Below are 27406 nucleotides of genomic sequence, written 5' to 3' on the forward strand. Positions count from 1 at the left end.
CTGTTGGCGATGCCGCTCAGAACGGGGGACGTTGTTTCACATTTCATGGTCATGCCCATGGATCCAACACTTTTGGCATGAAGTTAGATGCATCATATCATATGTAACCATGTATGAATTTGATTATTCCCCTGCTCAATTTGTCCTATACCATTCATCTCTTCCACACAAAACCTACCACAAATCATTAGCCATGCACATGATTAACGCAGCAAAACAATGTCTACTGTTACACTTGAACTCTTCTCAACCTCCCTCAATCAAAGAATGGCTCCTCCCCTCCCCCCACCTATCCCAATCCTAATCTCATTTTACTTTTAACCTGGCCTATTTGTGTATAACAGAACTAAAGACGTGTAGCACCCTCCTAGTTAGGTGCTAGGTTCAAGGCATTTTATGCTCCATCTGTTTATCAGGGGAGCCTGATCTATTAGGTTGCCTGTTGCATGTTCCCAGGTGTGATTCACTGGGTCTCCACTGCATCCAATAGGGGTGCCTGTTGGACAGTGGAGGAAACCTGCCCAGTGACACATTGGCTTTTGTGGGAGTCCCAGTGGGAGGGTACTCTTGCAGTGCATCCTGGGATTTTTCATAAAAGCTGAGGGGACATGTGACAGGTCATCTTTGGCGGGAAGCAGAGTCCCAGGAGTATATTTAATTTAGCACCTTACCTCATAGTAAACATTCTCAGCAATTTTGCACATAAGAGCTAGCACTTTATTTTGAATATTCACAGCATTATTTGCACATCAATATCAAGCACTTTAACTTTTAACCTAGTATAAGTATTTTATCTATACCAGCGCCTTCTTTACTTTTTTACCTTTTATAATCATTGTATTTATACAATTAAAAGGGACAGCAGGTAAATTATAGATTCAAATAAAAATAACCAAGTGCCTTTACATTAACATGGTATCACAGTGCTTGATTGGCCAGCAAACTCGCATGACCTAAACCCTACAGAGAATCTGTGGGGTATTGTCAAAAGGAAGATGAGACACCAGACCCAACAATGCAGATGATCTGAAGGCCACTATCAAAGCAACCTGAGCTTCCATAACACTTCAGCAGTGCTACAGGCTGATCGCATCCATGCCACGCCACATTGGTGCAGTAATTAAGGCAAAAGGAGCCCCAACCAAGTATTGAGTGCATACTATACTTCAAATGGACATACTTTTCAGTAAGCCAACATTTCTGTAATAAAAATCCTTTTTTTTATTGGTCTTATGTAATATTCAAATTTTCTGAGATATCGAATTTTGGGTTTTTACTAGCTGTAAGCCATAATCATCAAAATTAAAAGAAAAAAATGCTTGAAATATATCACCCTGTGTGTAAAGCAACTATATAAAAAATATGAGTTTTACTTTTCGAATTGAATTACTGAAATAAATAAACTTTTTGATGATATTCTAATTTTATGAGATACACCTGTATGTCAATAAAAATAGTATATCCCCAGTAATAAACACACACACACACACACACACATATACATTTTTAGAGACATCTATCTATAGTCTTCATATACAGTAAAATATATTAATCTATGGTGGGATGATGTCCTGAAATCTAGGCACTGTAGCCAGGAAGTGAAGTAACATCCTCTCCCTGTGTCCTTGTCATGTTATCACATCAGACAACATCCGACCTTGACGCAGGGCAAGAGAGGAGAATCTTCCTTTAATTCATGGCATAAGTGCAAAAGGTCGGCTCCTTTTGTTCTTAAATACAAACTTGAATTCTGATGGGACTCCCCTGTACTGGTGGACCAAGGCAACTGCTCCATTTGTCCTTTTGTTTATGCAGACTTGGGTGGTGCATGCATTTACTGATAGTGAAATCATAGATATTTTTTACATTGAAGATTTTTCATTTTATAATGTCTAAATGCATGTAAATAACATAAAAAAGCGGGAACTTTTTCTTTCTTATGTTCCATTCCTAGACTAAAAAAATCGAACTTAAGGTAGAAATATAGAAAAATAGGGGAAATACATTTTTACTGCACTTTATTAACACAATAGCCTTTTTAGGATCTGTTAATTATCAAATACATAGCTAACTGCCAAAAAAATAAGTAAAGAGTGAGAAGATATGAACTCCTGTTCATCAAAAATGTAGCTGTTCATCATTTTAATTGTATGGGATATAGAGATATTTTTCATACTGTATTAATTGCTAACAGGTGCACCTGCTTCATTAGACAGTGTCTGTCAACAAAAGACTGGGAAACAATAACCTGCTTTGCCTAAACATGATTGATGTACCTTGCAAAGCTATTTTACAGAGAGGAAAACTGAAAAAAAGACCACCGATATTGTGGCTTTGAATATTGAAGCAACTATATACAATCAAAATTCTTGAAATGTACTGAGGCTATGTAAGGAAACGTGTATAAAGGAACATTGTGGATAAAGTGTTTATTTCTAGAACATACAGTGGGTACGGAAAGTATTCAGATCCCCTTAAATTTTTCACTCTTTGTTATATTGCAGCCATTTGCTAAAATCATTTAAGTTCATTCTTCTTCCTCATGAATGTACACATAGCACCCCATACTGACAGAAAAACACAGAATTGTTGACATTGTTGCAGATTTATTAAAAAAGAAAAACTGAAATATCACATGGTCCTAAGTATTCAGACCCTTTGCTGTGACACTCATATATTTAACTCAGGTGCTTTCCATTTCTTCTGATCATCCTTGAGATGGTTCTACACCTTCATTTGAGTCCAGCTGTGTTTGATTATACTGATTGGACTTGATTAGGAAAGCCACACACCTGTCTATATAAGACCTTCCAGATCACAATGCATGTCAGAGCAAATGAGAATCATGAGTGTAACGGATCTTTGTACCCCAGCTGGGCACATCCGCCGAAACTGTGTCTCCTGTCCTCCAAACGCACCCACAGCCTGCGGAGAAGCCATACCCAGCCTGTAACCCCTCAATCACGAGACAATGCACACAGGTGTTGAGGGTTAACCATGCAGAGCTTAAACTGTTTATTACATTCCAAAACACAGTTTTACATACAGTTAGGGAAACTCCCCTTAGCCTTGCCACAGAAGGGGGGGGGAGGGAACATAGACCAACCAATGAGAACTGAACATTTGTACATTTGAAACAAGCAGTCTTAATACACACCCCCTGCGGAGAGATGTCTCCAACTCAGACCATTGTCTGCCATGAATCCACACACTTAGACACAGAAACAGGAGGGGGGGGGGATGGGTTGTAACATTACATTACATTAACTCAATGCCATGAGTCAGTTGTTCAGAGGATGAATAAAGGGAAAATAAAATGCAATGTCCCAAACTCATAAGAAAATGACACAAAGGGGTTTACAATCCAGGGACAGGGTGATCCGTCACCCATAGTGACGGCTAGTACCGTCACATCTCTTCCCCCCAAAGGTAGACTAATCCAGGTACCAGAGCTCCAACTGGTCTGTGCCTGAGTTAGTCGGGTAACAAATCCCAAAGAGTCAATGTCTGTTTGCCTGGATAATTTGTCGGCATTGCCGTTTTGCTTCCCAGGGCAGTAGTGGATGGTAAAGTCAAAAGGCTGCAGTGCCAAACTCCAGTATCTTCTGGCCCATAGTCGGTAGGAGGCTTGCGCACAGTCCCCTCCAAGACACACAGTGACAGTGGGTTCTGTCCCATTTCTCCCCTTTTAAAAACAGACTAACGAGGTTCCTGACCCTCAAATGGTCTGGACCTGTGTTAGTCACAAACTTCCACCCCAGGCAACCAGGAAAAGTAAAAGTACGACTCTGGCGCTGGGGAGCAAAACCGCACATAGGGTCTCCCATGAATAAAAACAGCTGCTGCAGAGTGGGAACAGCTGTCTGCACTCCTCTGATCCGGGGCTGGGTTGCAGATATTGAGGGGAGCTGAATAATCCTCTGCCCTGATGCCAGCGCTTCCGCTGGTTGGGAATGTAGGCTGGCAGGGCTATGCATTTGGGGAGAAAAAGGTACTTGCTTTTCTCCTGGTGTAGTTACCAGCGGCTAAGAAGGTATCTTGCAGGGACTGTCTCCCGGATTCTTCATCTCTGGTTCTAATGCTGGGCAGAGACCATCAGCGCTCTCTCCTGTAGCCAGCGCTTCTGCCGGGGGGATAAACACTGGGGTAGTGTCCAATTGTTGGGGAGGGAGAATTGCTTCCTCTACTCCCGGTGGGGATATCTGCTGTTGGGAAAACAGCTCACGCAGATCCTCTCTCAAACTCTCCGGATCCAACTCTTTTTCTGATGCTGGGCAGATGTCAGGGGCACTCTGCCCTGTAGCCAGAGCTTCTGCTGGGGCGATAAACACTGGGGTAGTGTCCAAGTGCTGGGGAAACGGCTCACTGAGGTCATCCCTCGGACTCCCTGGATCTAACTCTGAGGGTGGGCAGAGGCCAGCGGCACTCTGCCCCGTAGCCAGCGCTTCTGCTGGGGGGATGAACATTGGGGTAGTGTCCAATTGTTGGGGAGGGAGAATTGCTTCCTCTACTCCCGGTGGGGATATCTGCTGTTGGGAAAACAGCTCAAGCAGATCCTCTCTCAGACTCTCCGGATCCAACTCTTTTTCTGATGCTGGGCAGATGCCTGGGGCACTCTGCCCTGTAGCCAGCGCTTCTGCTGGGGCACCAGATGAGATACTCTGGACTTGCTGCTGATCACCATTTCCCAGCCTTCCAGCGCCTGTCTCAACTCCCCCTTCTGAGACCTTCATGCTATCAGCTTGTCTCGCTGCCTGGGGGACCTCGGGTGCGTTCCGGCATTCTAGCGCTCGCAGTGCCCTCTGTATCATCGCTGCTTCTTCCATTGCAGTTAGTATGGGAAAACGCAGGGTCACCCCTGGCCCCATTTGCTTCTCATCTTCGTGGCTGTCTGCTATTTCTCTCGGACAGTCCCAGGCAACGGGAGCCATGCCAGGCTGCTGATCACCGTCAAACAGCCGCTTGTAGGCAATCTCGAGCTCCCATTCCTGCTCAACCAGGAACTCCAATTCCTCCAGGTCACATGCCTCGTCGGGGAGGTCCAGCACCTCATCTCGGAAATCCAGAATGTGTTCCAGCCGCCACTCCTCATCGCTGCCAAAGTCTGGGTCTCCGTACATTTTTTGATGGAGCAGCCCCACGCCTCCATAGCCAACGCCTTCTGTTGGGCTGCCATCTGCTGTACTTGGCCACAGTTGAGCCGCGAACCACCGGAGGGCTCTGTAGCTGGCGTCCAGCCTCATTTCCTCCTGGACTAATCTTCCGAGCTCCGTCTTCCATTCATCTCGCGGTCGTTCCCTCAGGAACACCTCTCGTGCATGGTACTGCGTCCGGTACATCTCTGTGGAGGAGGGAAGGATCTTCCCCTGATGGTGCCGCTCGTGGCTTAGCGCCTCATGCCAGAGTTGCTGGCGGATCACATCCTCCCAGCCGAGCCTGGTGTGCTCTGTCGCTGGTCCCCGATGGTGCTTCCGCATGCCTTGCAGCCTCCTCCCGAACTCCGCTCTCATGCTGGCTGGTCCCTGTATCACTCCTCAGCAGCTGCCCAGATCTTGAATCCTGGTGGTGGTTTGGATGTCCTGGACTGCAGGAGACATCCCACCGCTGCCAACCAATGTAACGGATCTTTGTACCCCAGCTGGGCACATCCGCCGAAACTGTGTCTCCTGTCCTCCAAACGCACCCACAGCCTGCGGAGAAGCCATACCCAGCCTGTAACCCCTTAATCACGAGACAATCCACACAGGTGTTGAGGGTTAACCATGCAGAGCTTAAACTGTTTATTACATTCCAAAACACAGTTTTACATACAGTTAGGGAAACTCCCCTTAGCCTTGCCACAGAGGGGGGGGGGGAAGGGAGCATAGACCAACCAATGAGAACTGAACATTTGTACATTTGAAACAAGCAGTCTTAATACACACCCCCTGCGGAGAGATGTCTCCAACTCAGACCATTGTCTGCCATGAATCCACACACTTAGACACAGAAACAGGAGGGGGGGGGATGGGTTGTAACATTACATTACATTAACTCAATGCCATGAGTCAGTTGTTCAGAGGATGAATAAAGGGAAAATAAAATGCAATGTCCCAAACTCATAAGAAAATGACACAAAGGGGTTTACAATCCAGGGACAGGGTGATCCGTCACCCATAGTGAAGGCTAGTACCGTCACAATGAGGTCAAAGGAACTGCCTGAAGAGCTCAGAGACAGAATTGAGGCAAGGCACAGATCTAGCCAAGGTTACAAAAAGATTTCTGCTGCACTTAAGGTTCCTAAGAGCACAGTGGCCTCCATAATCCTCAAATGGAAGACGTTTGGGACGACCAGAACCCTTCCTAGAGCTGGCCGTCCGGCCAAACTGAGTTATCGGGGGAGAAGAGCCTTGGTGAGAGAGGTAAAGAAGAACCCAAAGATCACTGTGGCTGAGCTCCAGAGATGCAGTCAGGAGATGGGAGAAAGTTGTAGAAAGTCAACTATCACTGCAGCCCTCCACCAGTCGGGGCTTTATGGCAGAGTGGCCCGACGGAAGCCTCTCCTCAGTGTAAGACACATGAAAGCCCGCATGGAGTTTGCTAAAAAACACCTGAAGGACTCCAAGATGGTGAGAAATAAGATTCTCTGGTCTGATGAGACCAAAATAGAACTTTTTGGCCTTAATTCTAAGCGGTATGTGTGGAGAAAACCAGGCACTGCTCATCACCTGTCCAATACAGTCCCAACAGTGAAGCATGGTGGTGGCAGCATCATGCTGTGGGGGTGTTTTTCAGCTACAGGGACAGGACGACTGGTTGCAATCGAGGGAAAGATGAATGCGGCCAAGTACAGGGATATCCTGGACAAAAACCTTCTCCAGAGTGCTCTGGACCTCAGACTGGGCCGAAGGTTTACCTTCCAACAAGACAATGACCCTAAGCACACAGCTAAAATAACGAAGGAGTGGCTTCACAACAACTCCGTGACTGTTCTTGAATGGCCCAGCCAGAGCCCTGACTTAAACCCAATTGAGCATCTCTGGAGAGACCTAAAAATGGCTGTCCACCAACGTTTACCATCCAACCTGACAGAACTGGAGAGGATCTGCAAGGAGGAATGGCAGAGGATCCCCAAATCCAGGTGTGAAAGACTTGTTGCATCTTTCCCAAAAAGACTCCTGGCTGTATTAGATCAAAAGGGGGCTTCTACTAAATACTGAGCAAAGGGTCTGAATACTTAGGACCATGTGATATTTCAGTTTTTCTTTTTTAATAAATCTGCAACAATGTCAACAATTCTGTGTTTTTCTGTCAGTATGGGGTGCTATGTGTACATTCATGAGGAAGAAGAATGAACTTAAATGATTTTAGCAAATGGCTGCAATATAACAAAGAGTGAAAAATTTAAGGGGGTCTGAATACTTTCCGTACCCACTGTACAGGTGGAGTAAAAGGATACATTATGATTACAGCTCCAGTGGCTGTTGTAGACAACATCAACTTTATTTTAATTATATTCTCATGTTATATTTTCTAACAAATTCTTTGTTCAGCTTTTAAATACATTAAAAATGTACGGACTTAAACATGGACTTAAATTTTCCTGTCATTGTGGTTTTTAGACCTGCCCCACTGGTATTGGAAAAAACTAAGCAGCACATACATTTCCATAGTTTTGACATTTTGGAATCCTCTACTGAAGATTTCCCTACATCCCATAGTGTCAATACTTGGGAAAATGCAATGAGCTTTTAATAAAGCAAACATATTCCTGATGCAATTCGGAGCTGAACATAGGGATATTCTTGAAATTGTATGATGCAATTCTAAGTCTAGGTTGGTATTTAACTTTAAATACAGATAACCTCTCAATTCTGAAGGGTTAAAGTGAGGCGAGTATATCACCTCCAATGGCTTGTAATCCATTACAAATGAAAAATAAAGTCCATGTATAATTTGCGGGATGACCCTGGTGTACATCAGCCCTCTCTAAAGGAAATTAACACTTTCTTGGACAAATTGAGGTTACCCACAATAGATGCATCGACCCTAGAATTAGTAAATAGACCTATAGACCCTCAAGAAATCACCAAGGTAATTAAAGATCTTCCATCCCATAAAGTGCCAGGCGCAGATGGCCTGTCCTCAGAGTATTATAAAGCGTTCTCTGACATTCTCACTCCTCACTTGTCTAATCTTTTTAATGAGGCAGTCTCCACCGAGCAATTTCCCAAGGAAATGATGGAAGCTATTATTATTACTCTACCGAAACCGGGAAAAGACCCCACTCTCCCTCAACACTACTATATTTTTACTAAATTCTGATGTGAAGATATACGCAAAGGTACTCGCAAATAGGCTATTGGAAGTTACCCTGACTCTTATAAGTCCTGAACAGGTCGGCTTTGTTAAAGGCAGAAAAGTACCGGACGGCACTAGGAGGATGATTAATTTAATTCACCAGGCTGGAACCCGTCAATTGCCTTCCGTGCTCCTTAGTTTGGACGCGGAAAAGGCTTTTGATAGGGTCCATTGGCAGTACCTGGACAGAGTCTTATATAAATTCGGCATTTCAGGCCAGCTTTACGCTGCCATAATGACCTTATACAAAAACCCTTCTGCAAAGGTATTTACCTCTGGTTCTTTATCTAGATCTTTTGACCTATCCAAAGGCACCCGACAGGGCTGTCCGTTGTCCCCAATCATATTCACTTTAGCCATCGAACCGTTAGCGGCAGCTATTAGAGCAGACCCTCTAATTAGAGGGATAACAATAGGTAACCAGGAGAACAAAATAGGGCTTTTTGCAGACGAAGTTATTCTGTTGCTTTCCGATCCACAAACATCTCTCGCCCAAGTTCAACAAGTAATAGGCACCTTTGGCCAAGTATCATACTACAAACTTAACGCAACCAAATGTCAAGCACTCCCACTTTATTTAACCCAAGATAACTTGGCCCATTTGAAAGCTCAATTCCTCTTTCAATGGGAACATAGCACCATTTCCTACCTAGGCATCCAGCTGACACCATCCACCTCTAAACTATATGAGGCTAATTTCCCGCCTCTACTCCGTAACATAGAACATGATATGAAGCAGATAAATAAAGCACAACTATCCTGGCTAGGTAAAATGGCTGCATTTAAGATGCAGCTTCTTCCCAAACTCTTTTATTTTTTCCGCACCCTCCCAATATCACTACCATCTAATTTCTTTGCGAAATGTAATACCCTTCTTAGGACCTTGATATGGTCTGGCAAAAGACCGAGAATAGCCCTTAAAACACTGGTGAGCCAGAGAACCCGCGGAGGCGCGGGGCTCCAAAACATCCCCTTTTATCATACCGCCTGACTCCTGGACCAAATGCAATATTGGCTACAGGAACCACCGGACAAACTTTGGGTTTTCATGGAGAGATCCCTTCTAGTGCACCTCTTCCTTGTCCTCCTCGACCCACCGCATCCATCATCCTACTATTACGGCCACACTAACTGCCTGGAGATCCTTACAGTCCATTCGCCATCAGACCCTTGAAAGGCGTAACTTAGATATTCCATTGGGGCTTACGAATGGATCATTCCATCCATCTCAACGTTAGATTGGAAAAAGAATGGCCACAACTAACAAACTGCCCTTCCAGTTATCCATCCCTGCTATGGCATGGGACTTCCTTAGGGGCCATGATATATCTGGCACAAGGGGCATATCTTTTTTTTACAACTTGTATATGAATACCCAAGCACCTTCATTGGGCCTAAGTAGGACTAAATGGGAATCTGAATCCCAATTGACCTCTACAGATTCACAATGGCATAAGGCCATCACGGTCAACTATAAACTGTCTAAATGTATTGATCATTGGGAACAATTTCTGAAAATATACCATGGATGGTACTTAACGCCTCATAGGCTATCTAAAATCTATCCCTCCTCCAGTGCGTTGTGTTGGAGACGGTGCAATAAGGTAGGAACACTGTATCATATCCTTTGGGATTGCACCTTTGTGCAACCCTTTAGGAAGGAAGTGGAGGTTTTGCTTGGAGTTTTTCTGGGCACGACCTTCTCTATCTGGCCGGCTTTGGCACTTTTGAACTTGTGAATAGATCTGATCCCTCTGAAGTACCACACTATAGTACTCCACATCTGCTAGATTGACCATCACTCACCATTGGAAATCACCTGAGTCACCAAAAATTCAGGAACTTACTTCACGGGTAAACACACAATGTCATTTTGAGAAGTTACTAGCTGTTAAAGATCATAGAATGCCTACCTTTAGCAAATGATGGATTCACTGGTTAAAGCATCCTACTGTAATGCCGCTCCTGGTCTCAAGCCCAATTAGCCTGCTTTGATTTACTACCAAAGAGTAGTCCCTTTACTTTACCTTTCATGTATTCTCTGTTAGTGTCACAAATAACACCTTGTAGAACTATGTACATGTCAATCTAATATATGGTGGTCCGCGGATGTTTAGCTGTCGGAGGGTCTACCCCCTCCCCCCCAACTGGACACAGTATGTACTCATTTGGGGTGTTCAGGGGGGTTGGGGGTGGCCCTATTAGACAATGGCCATCAGCGACCCCATCTTATAAGTATTAATGCTATTTGTATATTTGGATTGCTTAATGCTGTAATGGCTTATCTACATGGGCATGAAATTAGATTGCATAACTGCACCTATGTGCTACTGGCCATAATATCAATGTTTTATGAGTTTGCTTTCCTCTGTTATTATTATGATTTCCTTTCCCTGTTTGTTACTATTTGAAATAATCTTAATAAAAACTATTTAACAAGAAAAATAAAGTCCATAAAGATATGTGTAGAATCATTTCCATCCCCAAACAACAGCTAAAGCCTCTTTTTTAAGCTAAAAGTCTTGTCTATCCACATAAATATGTTTTCTGATGTCATATACTGTAGGCCTACAATCCCCAGCATGTTATTTCTGAACTAGAATGATACTTTAGCTCGCAGGGATTGTATATAAAGTTATTTGGGTTAATGTGGATGGATCAAATGAACTACTTGGTGCCATGCTACAGCATGGGCTTAAAATGCCGAGAGGGCGTACATGGATGTTCTCCCATTCTCAGGCTAGGGACTGGGCTGATCACAGATCGGAGTAAAGGGCCTATCACATATGAACAGCTGTCAGCTAATGACAGCTGATTGCGGAAGTAAACAGAAGTCGGTTATCGGCTTTTTTTTTCCTCGCACTGTCAGCTTGAAGAAAAGAGGAAAGCTGTTAACTGGCTTCTGTTAGAGGGACATTGATCCCCTTAGTGTATACCAGTGCTGCTAATTATTTGAAAAAAAAGAAAAGAGTTGGGACTTTAACTGAGGAACATAACTAATAATAAATAGATACATAAATAGATGTTTAAAATAAATATTTAATTAATGGCCTACATGGAAACCCATATATAATGAAGATACGGAATGGTACATAGTACAAACTCAATAAAACCAATGAATCATTGTAAAAAATCATATCACCTAGACAAAAGGTATACATTGGATAATAAGTATTCAATACATAGTATACAGAAATTCATATACATGCCGACATATATATTTAGACAAAAAGGTCATATCCTGTAAAGCCCGATGCGTATCGTTGAACCAAGGCCACGTGCTGCTAATCAGTGCCCACCAGTGCAGCCTTATCAGCGTACATCAGTGAAGGAGAAAAATTACCTAACAAAATATGAAAAACCTTTTGTTTTTTTCTCACAATTTTCAGTCTTTTTTTGTTGTTTAGCAAAAAATAAAAAACCCAGCAGTGAATAAATATCACCAAAAGAAAGCTTTATTTGTGTGAAAAAAATGATACATGACTGCGCAATTATCATTCAAAGTGTGAGAGTGCTGAAAGCTAAAAATTGGCTTGGGCAGGAAGGGGGAAAAAGTGTCCAGTAAGCAAGTGGTTAAGCTAAAGCCAAGTAAGTTATCTCGTCAGTATTTTAACTGCATGCTGTTCCATTGAGCTCCACTCCTATGGAAGGTAATTGTCATAATTGTTACATTAGTTCACTAACATCTGCTAAATTAAGAATACATTTAGTACAGTAACTCGCTAACCCAAGAAAACTTTATGTTTCTGTAAGGTTTCATTTTACTTCTGGCATCAGAAATATCTTGAATTTTACTATCCTGTAGATAGACCAATGCCTGTTCTTGACAAGACATGGCCCATGGAAATCATTTCATTCAATTGAAATGTGTCCATTTTGTCACTAAGCGTAAAGTATTTCTCTTTTAAATACTTTAGGACTGTATGATGTTGCTTAGCATGCACATGCATGACTTTTTTTTTTTCACATTTCTGTAACTATTTACATTTTTGGTCTACAACTCTCCTCAAACCATAGAGAAATCTAAGCATTGGCTTCTCAACAACTTTTGCATGTGAATCTTTACCTGAAAATCTTTTTACTTTCCATTCAAGAAGCTAAATACACAGATGAAATTCATAGACGGAAGCTTACTAAGCTACAAAAGGGTTTGTATTTTTGTCTGTACAGTAGGGATGGGCGAACGGTTCAGCCTGAGTTTGAGTTTGGGCCGAACACCCGAATTTGCAGGGTGTTCACCCCAATGAACACCCTGCAATACACTGAGTGCTGCACAGTGCTTTCTGCACCCTGATTGGTCAAAGCTTTGCCCAATCAGGGTGCAGTGTAAGTTGGTTGTTAAGCGGGGCCGGGAAGCTGGCCTGGGCATCCTTAACAACTGATAAATCATCAGCTGTCAATGGGTTTGCCCTCTGACAGCTGAATAAAAAAAAAAAACATCCCACGGCAAAGATTTTTTAAAAAATGGGGTGAGGTCCCCCCCAAAATCCATACCAGATCGTATCAGGGCATGCATCACTTGATGTCAGAAGGGGCGGTGCCACCGGGAGGCCCTATTCCTTGCCTATATAGGAAATGTCAAAGCACAGAGAGGGCATACTGCGGGAGGCCTCCAAGGAGGCAGAAGCGTTTTTCAATTATTTTCTATTTTTCCAGTCGGCGGGCGGCGTGATTGATGATGGACTTACATCGAGGGACACTATTTTTTCTCGTGTGGCTATTACTTTTGTACACATTTTTTGGTGAATGGATAGGGGTATTGTACTATCCATTCACATGGAGGGTGCAGGATCTTGGGGCCCCCTTGTTAAATGGGGCTTCAAGATTCCGATAAGCCCCCTGCTCGCAGACCCCGACAACCACAGCCCAGGGTTGTTGGGAAGAGGCCCTTGTCCCCATCAACATGGGGACAAGGTGCTTTGGGGCGTGGGGGGCAGAGCCCCCCACGCCCCAAAGCACCCACGCCCCTTTGTTGAGAGCATGTGACATGGTATGATTCAGGAGGGGGGGGGCTTAGAAATGTCATTTCTTCTGTAGCATGTTTTATGCATTCTACAGATGTGCCAATTTACAGCCATATTAAGGGTACCCCCAGGCACTATATTTAAAGGAATTTTTAATTGTTGCACTTTAAGCATAATTAAAATCCCTGCTCCTAAAAAATGATTGTTATTATGTTATTATTATTTTTGTATGGATACATGTCCCCCAGGGCAGTACCCAGACCCCTAGACCCCTTTTATGGCTAATTACTTGCAGATAAGCCTTCAAAAGCCCCCCCCCCACATTCTATAGAACTATGAAGAAAGCAGTCGGAGGAGTGTGAGTGTGTATGGAGTGACAGCAAGAGCAGGACAGAGCAGTAGACACTGGGCAGATGAGCGCACCAGGCTTTCTACTGTCTATAGTGCCACAGTGCCCTGCAGGGCTGTGAGCATGGTACAGGAGAATGCAGTGCTGAGGACATGGTACAGGAGAATGTAGGGCTGCGGTTATGGTACAGGAGAATGCAGTGCTGCGGACATGGTACAGGAGAATGTAGGGCTGCGGGCATGGTACAGGAGAATGCAGGGCTGCGGACATGGTACAGGAGAATGTAGGGCTGCGGGCATGGTACAGGAGAATGCAGTGCTGCGGGCATAATGCAGAAGAATGCAGGGCTGTAGGCATGGTACAGGAGAAAACAGGGCTGTGGGCATGGTACAGGAGAATGCAGAGCTGCAGGCATGGTACAGGAGAATGCAGGGCTGCGGACATGGTACAGGAGAATGCAGGGCTGCGGACATGGTACAGGAGAATGCAGGGATGCGGACATGGTACAGGAGAATGCAGGGATGCAGACATGGTACAGGAGAATGCGGGGCTGCGGACATGGTACAGGAGAATGCAGGGCTGCGGGCATGGTACAGAAGAATGCGGAGCCGCGGGCACAGTACAGGAGAATGCGGGGCTGCGGGCATGGTACAGGAGAATGCGGGGCTGCGGGCATGGTGCATGAGAATGCGGGGCTGCGGGCATGGTACAGGAGAATGCAGGGTGCGGGCATGGTGCATGAGAATGCAGGGCTGTGGGCATGGTGCAGGAGAATGCGGGGCTGCGGGCATGGTGCAAGAGAATGCAGTGCTGCGGGCATGGTAGAGGAGAATGCGGGTCTGTGGGCATACTACAGGAGATACAGTGCTGTGGGCATGTACCATGCCCGCAGCACTGCATCTTCTGTAGTATGCCTGCAGCCCCGCATAATGGCAGGTAGTCTGGCTGTGTGTGGAGCAATCTCACTTACCTGTTCCTAAAGGGCGCCTTAGGATTTAAAAATGGCGCCGCCCGGCGCCAAAAAAAAAGGTCCACGGCCGGCCTGACATGCACACTGCGTATGCACCGCCGCCGCTCGGTAAAGTCCGTACATGTTCGGCTATTCCCGGAAATAGCCAAACGTTTATGGGCTTTTCCGAGTGGCGGCGGCGCATGCACAGTGTGCATTTCAAGCCGGCCGCGGACCTTTTTTTTTTTTTTTTTTTAGCTAGCCATAGAAGAGAAGAGGCGGCCGGGGGCCGCCCCACTCTCAGTGCCGCCTGGGTCCCATGGTCCCACCGGGACCCATGGTAGGGCCGGCCCTGCGTGGGAGGAGGAGTTGGGTGACAGAGGACTGTGTTTGTGGAACATACGAGTGCATACGGGAGCTGCTGCTCCGTCGGATGATCTTTTAAAGCGCACTCTTTCAAGTTTTAATGTAAGTAGATATTATACAATAAATGTGAAACCTTTATATACTACACAGTGGGAGTGTATCTTTTATACTGAGGGGACATGGAGGAAAGGAAATCCAGACAAAGCCAGCTCAGTGAGGAGAGAGGAGAGTGGAAAGAGATTCAACAGCTAAGAAGCCTGGAATTACCCCAGCAGTAGAAAGCAATTTTAGACATGGAAACAGATCTAAACTGGAGGTGAGCGCAGTGGTGAAAGGTGGTGGGAGTCACTGCACAATTGTATTAACCTCCTTAGTGGTATTCCCGATTGTTGCTTGGGGTGACATTTTAGTGCCATTAGCGGTAATCCCGAGCCACACTCAGGGTACCGCCAGGGAGCGGATCCTGGTAGAGGGTACTTACCTTGTCCCCGGGATCCCGCGATGTGTCCCTGCAGCATACGGCGGCCGGATCTTCCGCCCGATGCTGTGAGCCCCGGCTTCCGTCTCCTGCGACGTGACGCTCGCAGGGGGGTGGAACCGGCAGCAAATTTGAAAAGTAAAACACTCAAACACACTGATATATTGTACTCCTATTGGATTACATTACAAAATAAAATAAATTGACATTAGTTTGCCCCCCCAGTGCCCTTTCCTGCAGTTTTACTGTACTTTATATAGATATACAGTCAGGTCCATAAATATTGGGACATCAACACAATTCTAATCTTTTTGGCTCTATACACCATCACAATGGATTTGAAATGAAACAAACAAGATGTGCTTTAGTTGCAGACTTTCAGCTTTAATTTGAGGGTATTTACATACAAATCAGGTAAACGGTGTAGGAATTACAACAGTTTGTATATGTGCCTCCCACTTTTTAAGGGACCAAAAGTAATGGGACAATTGGCTGCTCAGCTGTTCCATGGCCAGGTGTGTGTTATTCCCTCATTATCCCATTTACAAGGGGCAGATAAAAGGTCCAGAGTTCATTTCAAGTGTGCTATTTGCATTTGGAATCTGTTGCTGTCAACTCTCAATATGAGATCCAAAGAGCTGTCACTATCAGTCATCATTAGGCTGAAAAAACAAAACAAACCCATCAGAGAGATAGCAAAAATATTAGGTGGGGCCAAATCAACTGTTTGGAACATCCTTAAAAAGAAAGAACACACCGGTGAGCTCAGCAACACCAAAAGACCCGGAAGACCACGGAAAACAACTGTGGTGGATGACCGAATAATTCTTTCCTTGGTGAAAAAAACACCCTTCACAACAGTTGGCCAGATCAAGAACACTCTCCAGGAGGTAGGTGTATGTGTGTCAAAGTCAACAATCAAGAGAAGACTTCACCAGAGTGAATACAGAGGGTTCACCACAAGATATAAACCATTGGTGAGCCTCAAAAACAGAAAGGACAGATTAGAGTTTGCCAAACAACATCTAAAAAAACCTTCACAGTTCTGGAACAACATCCTATGGACAGATGAGACCAAGATCAACTTGTACCAGAGTGATGGGAGGAGAAGAGTATGGAGAAGGAAAGGAACTGCTCATGATCCAAAGCATACCACCTCATCAGTGAAGCATGGTGGTGGTAGTGTCATGGCGTGGGCATGTATGGCTGCCAATGGAACTGGTTCTCTTGTATTTATTGATGATGTGACTGCTGACAAAAGCAGCAGGATGAATTCTGAAGTGTTTCGGGCAATATTATCTGCTCATATTCAGCCAAATGCTTCAGAACTCATTGGATGGCTCTTCACAATGCAGACAGACAATGACCCGAAGCATATTGCGAAAGCAACCAAAGAGTTTTTTTAAGGGAAAGAAGTGGAATATTATGCAATGGCCAAGTCAATCACCTGACCTGAATCCGATTGAGCATGCATTTTACTTGCTGAAGACAAAACTGAAGGGAAAATGCCTCAAGAATAAGCAGGAACTGAAGACAGTTGCAGTAGAGGCCTGGCAGAGCATCACCAGGGATGAAACCCAGCGTCTGGTGGTGTCTATGCGTTCCAGACTTCAGGCTGTAATTGACTGCAAAGGATCTGCAACCAAGTATTAAAAAGTGAAAGTTTGATTTATGATAGTTAATCTGTCCCATTACTTTTGGTCCCTTAAAAAGTGGGAGGCACATATACAAACTGTTGTAATTCCTACACCGTTCACCTGATTTGGATGTAAATACCCTCAAATTAAAGCTGAAAGTCTGCAGTTAAAGCACATCTTGTTTGTTTCATTTCAAATCCATTGTGGTGGTGTATAGAGCCAAAAAGTTACAATTGTGTTGATGTCCCAATATTTATGGACCTGACTGTATATATATATATATATATATATAAATACACATATATCTATTTATATATGTATACACACATGTATATATAAATATATATATATTTACATATATAATATATGTATACGTATATATATATATATGTGTGTGTGTGTGTGTATATATATATATATATATATATATATATATATATATATATATACTTTAACTTATTTATAGTTATTTATTATATTATAATTTATGATTTTGTGTTTCAAATTTTATCATACCCGAGATGTTATAAAGAAGAACGCACAGTAAAAAAAAAATCATATGTAAATAGTTGGTTTGGGCTGCTTGTCCTTAAGAATTACTAGCAAAATAATTGTACCGCTTCCAGCACCTGAAATCGGAAACAATCATACCGCCAGGGAGGTTAACCGAAAACCACAAGGGTGAAGGTGGAAAAACTGCTGGATATGAGAAACACATTTAAAGGTAAAATTATTTGAAAGAAGAAAAGCACTACTAATTGAACTATAGTCATCTGGGACTGTCACATTTGTTTTATTTTATTGTATTTTATTGTACACGAAAAAGTTTGTCACTGAATAACGATCCTAGTTTTGTGGTTTGAAAGTAAAGTTTTGGTTTAAAAACAAAAATTGGATTGCACACGGTTAGGCGCAGCCAACATTTTTTATTTTATTTTGTTTGCAGTTGTGTGAACACAAATGGATGCAGCCATCAGACACAAGTTAGAAGTGAGGGACACATTAGGGTCCTTTCCCATGGGCTTTCTGCCCAGCGGACTCCACTTTGCTCAGCAGATCTGCCAATCCCCGCTGATCAGGCAGATGACAGGTCCGTCTCCATTCACTGTGCTGAGATGGACCTGTCAGAGCCCCGCTCTCCTCTATGGGGAGATCGAATGAAAACAGAGCCCCTGTCCGTTTTCATCCAATCCCATCCGATCCGATCTCATCCTCCAGATGGATGAAAAACAGGGTTACCATCCGTCTGGATTACATGGACAGGATCGGATCGGAGAGCAGCGGGTGTGAGCGGACATGTCACCGCTGACATCCGCTGCCCCATACGGGTGCATGGTCCGATCAGGTCCACCTGAAAAACTGACAGGAGGACCTGATTGGAAAGCCTGTGTGAAAGGGGCCTATGGTTAGGGAGCGCAGGATAATAAACACCTGATAAACTTCCTAATAACGTATGACTATTTTCTCTGTTAGTGTGCCATAAATACAAGACTTTCCTGGACATTTGAGCATACAACTGTTTCACCCACTTCTTCTTCAGTTTGTCTAAACATATACTCTGCCAATTAATGTGTTTATGTGGCTCCAAGTCCTCTTTTGTTCTGCTGATAACCAAGTCATAATAGAGGCGATATACTAAAACTGGTGTACACAGAATCGGGTGTAGATTTTTTTTTTTTAAAACCTTGATAAAACTGGTGAATGCCCACATTATGGCACTTGGAGAGATTTACTAAAACTGGTGCATGCAGAATCTGGTATCATTGTGCATAGTATCCAATCAGCTTCTAGGTTTTGTTGTCAAAGCTTAATTGGCTAAAGTTAGAAGTTATTATGCACAACTGCACCAGATTCTGCATGCACCAGTTTTAGTAAATCTCTCCAAGTGTCATAATGGGGCCTTCACCAGTTTCATCAAGGCTTTAAAATTCTCCTGAACTTCAGCCCTCACCAAATAAAACAGAAGAGTTTTGTAGTATAGGCAATCACTCTAGCTCTAGCACCATCCCATCCAAAATCATTAGATTTGGAAATTGAAATTTGAAGAAGCTAAGCAGAAGATTGCCAGCTGAACGGCAGCTGCAACCAATTAAATGCAGCCGCTGCTTGCAAGTGCCAACCATTAGAATACTATACCCACAGCAGAAGATTCATCCATTTGCCCTTTGGGCATGGATGAAGGAATCTATTACACAGATACATAGTTAATCAGGTTGAAGTCAATCTAGCTCAACCAACAGAAATAAAAATAAGTAGAATAAATAGAAAATCTCTATATACAGAATCCTATACCCACAGCTGATCCAAAGGAAGGCAAAATAAACCCTATAAAGCATGGCCCAATTTTCTCTAGAGGGGAAAACAATTAAAATACAAAACCTTTCTGATCCCCAGAAGGCAATTTTATATTCCCTAACTATAGATTGTCCAATCTGGTTAGAAATGGTGCCACATCCCATAAATTAGATTGGTCGAAACAGGAATTACAAATATTGGGATTTTAGGGGCACCCAGAAATAATCAAACAAAAAATAAACATTAAATTCAAGAAAATTTCCGCGCTAATGAAATGAAAAAAGTGATAAATGTCAGCAGCCAACACAAAATCAACCAACAATGACTCAAATTAATATTAAACCATAAAGTGTAGCGCTAGAAATAAAAAATGATCACAACAGATGAAAAATAGTGTCCAAGTGAATGGAAAAACTAGTAATCACAATAATGTGAATTTAAAAACAAAGAAAGGGGGGGAGGGTAGTGTCCAAATGAATAAGTCCCAAAGGAAAATGATATAAAATCAAATCTTAAATCCACATGCGTGATGATCCAAGGGGGAGGGTTTCTTCCCGTGACACCAAGGGTATGTGAAGGAAGGGGTACACCTCTGTGATGGGATAAGTACAGCAGCTTACCAGATTTCCATGGCTGATCAACTTAATGAATCAGCCTCTCCCAGCTATTTAATCAAGACCGCTGAAGATCTGATGTTACGTGGATGCTTATTCAGAAATAGACCACTTCTCAGGATACATAGAGGGATCAGTGCAGGAAAAACACTCCTCAATATTTCTCATCGCCAAGACTCCAGACGCAACATCCACACGCCCCTTGAATCTTTCGCCGGCCTTTACTATTTTCTTGCCTGGGATAGTCTGCGGGACGCCGCACTTCCATCCCTTGTACAACCATTTTGACAAGCCTGAATACTTATGTTACATTGTGAGTACCTTTTTAATAAATAAGATTGTAATTTTTAAACGGGATCACGCTATGGGCCTCGCTTTCTTTTTCCTTACATATTCATTTATGATCGATGAGAAATATTGAGGAGTGTTTTTCCTGCACTGATCCCTCTACGTATCCTGAGAAGTGGTCTATTTCTGAATAAGCATCCACGTAACATCAGATCTTCAGCGGTCTTGATTAAATAGCTGGGAGAGGCTGATTCATTAAGTTGATCAGCCATGGAAATCTGGTAAGCTGCTGTACTTATCCCATCACAGAGGTGTACCCCTTCCTTCACATACCCTTGGTGTCACGGGAAGAAACCCTCCCCCTTGGATCATCACGCATGTGGATTTAGGATTTGATTTTATATCATTTTCCTTTGGGACTTATTCATTTGGACACTACCCTCCCCCCCTTTCTTTGTTTTTAAATTCACATTATTGTGATTACTAGTTTTTCCATTCACTTGGACACTATTTTTCATCTGTTGTGATCATTTTTTATTTCTAGCGCTACACTTTATGGTTTAATAAAAAAAATAAACATTTATCAAAATAATAAACATTTAAAGTTTTATTTTTTGTTTTGATATTTTCTGGGTGCCCCTAAAATCCTGATATTTGTAATTCCTGTTTTAAGAGCCCATTCACATTAGCGCGACTTGTCAGCCTGACAAGTCGCGGTATGTCGCGGTCCATTGAGTAGTACAGGACCCGTTCTAATAGGAGTGACACAAGTTGCTCCGACTTAGAAAAAGGGTCCTGTACTACTTTGGGGCGACCTCGGAGCGACTTGCATAGACTTCCATTATGTGAAGTCTCTGCAAGTTGCGCCGAAGTCGCGGTCGCCCCGCAAAGTCGTGTCGCTTCAATGTGAATGGGCTCTTAACCAATTGTATATACCAAACAGATTTTTCATTTTAGCCTGTGCTCCAGCTTTTACACATTGGTTACCAAGAACTACTCCATGACCAAAGTCTTAATTTCAAAATACTGACAGCAATCTGCTAATCTTTAGTCGTACTCTCAACCCCTACAAAACCCCCACACACATACAAATATCCACTGAAGAATGGTAGATTATTTTCCATGCCAGGATCTCAAGCTGTTAGAATTGCCTTTATTATAGATAAAGAAAACATTTATTTTAGAATCAGGATTCATTCAATCAGACAATCTGTTAGGTGCAGTGGTGAAGAAAAAGTAATATTCATACACATTAAATGCACCCAATCCCAGCATAATTAACATAAATAGATGTGTAGCTGTTTCACATTATATTACCTATAAAATGAGGAATTCTACAATTGCTTTGACAGCTTGCAAGGTTTGAACAAGCTCATCTGTATGCCAAAGCTGTATGATATGTTTCACGCTGGTTTTAATATACAGTAGGTAAAGTAGTAACTAGTCACCATGCTGTGATCATTGCTAATCATGTTCATGTAGTCAATTGTATTTAGATTTGCTTCTACAACCATTAGTGTTATTACTACATGATTAGTTATACAGTGCTCAAATTCCTGCTAAAAGGAAATTATCATGAACGAAACATGCAGGCTTCCATTACTGCCCTCCCATTTTAAAAATGCTAGTTGTCTGACTATAACAGGGGTGGATTTGGCTTCAATATGTTCTGAATGGGTATAAAGATATCCATTTTTGACTTTTCTCTCACTTGCATGGTATGTGAATGACACCAGGCACAGCCAAGGAACTTACAATTTTAGAACACCAGCACTGGCAGTCACTTATATCTCCTGTAAGTGCATACTGTAAAGAGTTAAGTAGACAAAGGTAGGTTAAAGTAAATCTAAACCCAGTTACTAAAATTTAAAGTGGAAGTTCAGTCAAAACCTAACTCATTTTAACTACTTCTGGACCGGAAGAATTTCCCCCTTAATGACCAGGCCATTTTTTGCGATTCTACACTGCGTTACTTTAACTGACAATTGCGCGGTCGTGCGAAGCTGTACCCAAATAAAATGGATGTCCTTTTTTTTCCCACAAATAGAGCTTGCTTTCACAAATAGAGCTTTCTTTTGGTGGTATTTGATCACCTGCGATTTTTTTTTTTGCGCTAAAAATAAAAAAAAGCGACAATTCTGGGGAAAAAAAAAATCTTTCTCACTTTCTGCTATATAACACCCCCCCCCCCCCAAAAAAAAATTAAAAATCAATTTTTTTCATAATTTTAGGTCAATTTGTGTTCTGCTACATACTTTTCGTAAAAAAAATCCCAATAAGCGTATTTTGATTGGTTTGCGCAAAAGTTATTGCGTCTTCAAACTAGGGGAAAGATTTATGTCATTTTTATTTATTTATGTTTTTTTTTACTAAAGTGATTTTTAGCAGGGCTGCTACATTGCAGTGGACAGATCGGACGCCTAACTTTTTTTAAAATAATTTTGGGGGGACCAGAGACATTACTACAGTAATCAGTGCTACAAATATGCATTGTACTGTAATAATGACACTGGCAAGAAAGGGGTTAACTCAGGGGTAATCAAAAAGTTAAGTGTGAGCCTAGTGGTTGTTTTCTAACTGTAGGGGGAACGTGAAATCAATACAGAGACCTGTGTTCCTAAATAGGAGGAACACAGGAGCTCCGTATTAAGCCCCGGAAGATTTTACCCCCTTCCTGACCAGGGGGTATTTTGCGATTCGGCACTGCGTGACTTTAACGGACAATTGCGCGGTCGTGCGACGCTGTACCTAAACACGAATTTGACGTCTTTTTTTTCCCACAAACAGAGCTTTCTTTTGGTGGTATTTGATCACCTGTGCGATTTTTTGATCATGCGCTATAAACAAAAAAGAGCGACAATTTTGCAAAAATAACAATATTTTTCACATTTTTTTTTATATGAAATTCCCCAAAAAATGTAAAAATCAAAATTTTTTAACATTTTAGGCCAATTTTTTTTTTTTACCATGTGTTTGGTAAAAAAAATTGCAAAAAGCGTATTTTGATTGGTTTGCGCAAAAGTTATTGCGTTTATTAACAAAGGGAAAGATTTTTGTCATTTTTGTTGTTTTTTCTTCAACGCGTAATGGCGGCGATCTGCGATTTTTTTTGCGGGACTGCGACATTGCGGCGGACCCTTGACTGACATTTTTGACACTTTTGGGGTTACCAGTGACATTACTACAGAAATCAGTGCTATACATATGCACTGTTACTGTAAAAATGACACTGGCAGTGAAGGGGTTAACTTTATTGGAGAGGGAGGGGTTAAGTGTGTCCCTAGGGGCGTGTTTCTAACTGTGATTGGCTGTGGCTACATGTGTAAGAACAGTGATCAACGGTCCTACATAGTAGAACAGTTTGATCTCCATTCTTACACAGGGAAGAATGACAGGCGGCTTTGTTTACATTAGCCGCCTGCCTTTCTTCCGGTGTAACGGAAGATCGCGAGTGGTCCGCCGGCACACGCGCGGGGGGGTCTGTGACCGCGCGGGAGCGGGAACGCGCCTCCGGCGGTGTGCACTCGCTCCCAAAACCCTTACAGACTAGCGACGTAGTACTACGTCGCTTTGCCTGTGAGGGGCTGACCGCCGCAGTAAATAGTCGTGCGGCGGTCGGCAAGTGGTTAATTCCTGAGAGAACAACGGTCTGCTGTGTTTTCAACAGCAGACCGCTGATTTCTCTTCACATGGAGTGATCACGGGTGCACGGTAGCAATCACGGGTTCTGGCCCCATTGATCGGCTTCCCCGCTGGCGTTTGGGCGCATACAGGTACGGCGATTCATTGGAACCTGCTGCCATATAACTGTGGTGGTTGGTCGGCAAGTGGTTAAACCTACTCTCTGCCACATTCTAAGCCTAATCTATCTAGCCCTGTGAAGAAAAAATTGCTATACTTTCCTGTTCTCCGGCCTCTCCGGCCCAATCACTGGCTGCTTCAGTGTGTGGTAGTGTGCATGAGAGGCTGCCAAAACAGAAGCCGCATAGTAAGTCTATGGGTGACGTCACTTCCCAGGCATCTGTCCTGGGACCAATCCTGTTTAGTTTATTCATAAACTACCTCGAGGATGGAATAACCAGCACAATCTCAGTATTTGCGGACAATACCAAGCTAAGCATGCCAATATCTTCTATACAGGACATGGTAACCCTACAAGCAGACCTGAACAAAATAATGGGGTGGGCAACTACATGGCAGATGAGGTTTAATGTTGAAAAATGTAAGGAAATGCACTTGGGTGTCAGAAATATGAATGCAAGTTACTCGCTAGGCGTTGATCCTCTGTTTGAATCTAAGATGGAATCTAAGATTGAAAAGGACACGGGGGTGCTAGTGGACAACAGGCTTAGCAATGGCATGCAATGCCAAGCTGCTGCAAGCAAAGCCAACAAAATACTGGCATGTATAAAAAAAAGGGGATTCACTCCAGAGATAAAACGATAGTTCTCCAACTCTACAAGACTCTGGTCCAGCCGCATCTGGAGTATTCCATCCAGTTCTGGGCACCGGTCCTCAGGAAGGATGTGCTGGAACTGGAGAGAGTACAGAGAAGGGTAACAAAGATAATTAGGGGAATGGAGGATCTAAGCTATGAGGAAAGACTACAAGCACTGAACTTATTCTCTCTTGAGAAGAGACGCTTGAGAGGGGATATGATATCAATGTACAAGTACCGTACTAGTGACCCTAGCATAGGGAACAAACTTTTCAGAGAAAGCAATTCAATAAAACACATGGCCACTCACTAAAACTAGAAGAAAAGCAGTTTAACCTTAAACTACGTAAGGGGTTCTTTACTGTCAGAGCGGTAAGGATGTGGAATTCTCTTCCACAATTAATGGTGTCAGCAGGGAGCATCAATACTTTCAAAAAACTATTAGATGGGCACCTTTAAAGACCACAACATACAGGGATATACAATGTACGGTTAACAGTAAACACACACACACATCATAGGTTTAACTGGATGGACTGGTGTCTTTTTTCAAACCTCACTAACTATGTAACTATGCAACTATGTAAAGAGTTACTAAACCCAGGACCCTGCATTCACTATATCTGGTCTTCCACAGTACATAGAACATGGAAATGCAATTATTCTAGTAAATATAAACTGCTAAATACTTTTTCTCATTAACATTAGTCGTGTGACTTCTATCAGTGTTCAGCCAAGCACTGGTTAAAGCTTGTAGGAGGAGTTTTATTCTCCTCTGACTGTCCTATAAGGCTGCATGACCTCTGACCCTCTGTCTGGACAGTGCTTATTGGCCCTCTGCTGATCATATGCACCCTTGCAAAAAAAAACTCTCTAGCAATACACACCAAACTGAGCATGTGCAGAGTGGCTCCTAGGACTCTGCACTATCAGCAGATGGATTGGGGACAGTTAAAGAAGGGGAGGATCAGAGAAGACAGGATCAAACAGCCTTTTTACATGTGATGACATTTTATGTGAAGGATTAACCCCTTAGGTTCCACGGTGAGTATAACAAGCATGCTTTACTGCATATACAGACTGATTTTTACTGTTGTGGGTTTAGTAACATTTTAATGCTCCCTTCTCTCACGGAAAATGCTAAGCATTCCTTTACTGCCCCCACCCTTCTATTAAGCCACCTGGGGTGAAAAACTTCACGATGTGAGCTATGAGGAACTCCAGAGTTTACACAGGACAGGGGACTCTCCCCACCCTCCAGGTGACAATGCAGGACCAATCACCAGTGCTGTCACATGGAGTGAGTCACATGCCCAGGGTTCTTTCTTCTAGGAGCAGAATGGAGCAGTGGGGGAAGCAAAGGAAAGGAGATTATGTGCAGCTGGGAAAGGGGTAATAAAGCGAACAAATCCTTTAATTATAATTATACCTATCAGATGGAAGAGCTGCAATACCAATTTTAATTTCTGGTAACAATGGAATTACATTATTTCTGTGAGTAATAATCTTTCCTGGCACCTTCATGGCAGCATACATGTGATAGAGCTCCCCCTCTACTCCACCTTCAGGACTAGTGAATAGCTTAAAAGAAAGACGCCCCCTACTCCTAGCATTCTCCTTTTTTTCCTCATACCGTCTTGACTGGTGAAGAGTTTGCAATATGTCTTTACCTGCTGACCATCTGGCAGCTTCCCCTGGGTTAAGCCTCTCCCAAGCGCAGTCCCTGTACTCCGGCCGCTCTTAGCGCTAAAAAGTCTGGGAACCCCTTCTGCGGATCTTTTGGGGTATGCAGAGTTTCCTAATGAGGAACGCAGTCTGCCATAAACTCTGAGCTTTTTTGTGATTGGCATTGATGGCAGCAGCAGCAGGATCAGCATTCTTTGACTCCCCCCTGCTATCTTTCTTCAGGTATCTACATTTATTTCCCCTCCTCTCCAGGTGAGTTTGTTCCATTTTGTTGTATCCCTCATTCCCCTCCATCTGCTAAATTTTCTCCTTTCTCTTTACCAGCCAGCCAGGTGTTCCTTGGGGTGTAGATTTTCCTTCCTCCATTCATTCAGAGGATCATTTAATAAAAAAATAAAAAAAATATGTGTGTGTGTGTATATATATATATATATATATATATATATATATACAGTGGGTACGGAAAGTATTCAGACCCCCTTAAATTTTTCACTCTTTGTTATATTGCAGCCATTTGCTAAAATAATTTAGGTTCATTCTTCTTCCTCATAAATGTACACATAGCACCCCATACTGACAGAAAAACACAGAATTGTTGACATTGTTGCAGATTTATTAAAAAAGAAAAACTGAAATATCACATGGTCCTAAGTATTCAGACCCTTTGCTCAGTATTTAGTAGAAGCCCCCTTTTGATCTAATACAGCCAGGAGTCTTTTGGGGAAAGATGCAACAAGTCTTTCACACCTGGATTTGGGGATCCTCTGCCATTCCTCCTTGCAGATCCTCTCCAGTTCTGTCAGGTTGGATGGTAAACGTTGGTGGACAGCCATTTTTAGGTCTCTCCAGAGATGCTCAATTGGGTTTAAGTCAGGGCTCTGGCTGGGCCATTCAAGAACAGTCACGGAGTTGTTGTGAAGCCACTCCTTCGTTATTTTAGCTGTGTGCTTAGGGTCATTGTCTTGTTGGAAGGTAAACCTTCGGCCCAGTCTGAGGTCCAGA

The sequence above is a fragment of the Pelophylax lessonae genome, assembly GCF_965119305.1.
Source record: "Pelophylax lessonae genome assembly, chromosome: 4".
NCBI classification, from domain to species: domain Eukaryota; kingdom Metazoa; phylum Chordata; class Amphibia; order Anura; family Ranidae; genus Pelophylax; species Pelophylax lessonae.